The sequence below is a fragment of the Geospiza fortis genome, unplaced genomic scaffold, assembly GCF_000277835.1.
Source record: "Geospiza fortis unplaced genomic scaffold, GeoFor_1.0 scaffold173, whole genome shotgun sequence".
Taxonomy (NCBI): Eukaryota; Metazoa; Chordata; class Aves; order Passeriformes; family Thraupidae; genus Geospiza; species Geospiza fortis.
The window spans coordinates 4,730,434-4,730,784 of record NW_005054334.1 but is presented as its reverse complement, the minus strand read 5'-3'; the positions used below and the strand labels follow the sequence as shown (position 1 = coordinate 4,730,784).

Sequence of the window (351 nt, the reverse complement as noted above, 5' to 3'; positions counted from 1 at the left end):
CGGTGTGTTGGCTGTTGGGGTCGACAAGTGTTGTAATTAAAATATTCGTCTGAACTAACTTTTTGATCATCAGGAAGTGTAAAGTTTCATACAGCCTTTAAGTGAAAAGGAAACCTGTCTTTAGGCATTTTCAGATCTTGGTTGTGTTTGCCAAACAGACTAACTCTTCCTTCACCCCCCCCCTCCCAAGCTTTCTCTGCGGAGGACTTAACAGTGAAGAGACCTCTGGTAGGTTGGCAGTTGGGTGTGGCTGACATGTGCTATAAAATATGCTTTGGGATGTGGTGCTGGATTTGTATGTTGAGATTAGGAGGTAGTCTGTGTTAAGGTGAAGAACGACAAAGGATATTC

General features: G+C 43.3%; 1 protein-coding gene across 1 annotated transcript in view; it reads left to right on the top strand.

Moving 5' to 3' along the window:
• Nucleotides 1-188: 188 nt before the first annotated feature.
• RANGAP1 (Ran GTPase activating protein 1) overlaps nucleotides 189-351 on the top strand; it is a 22,437-nt gene continuing 22,274 nt past the window's right edge. The window contains exon 1 of the mRNA XM_005421867.3: nucleotides 189-228. The gene's annotated coding sequence lies outside the window, so the exon portion shown is untranslated. The remainder of the gene's footprint in view (nucleotides 229-351) is intronic.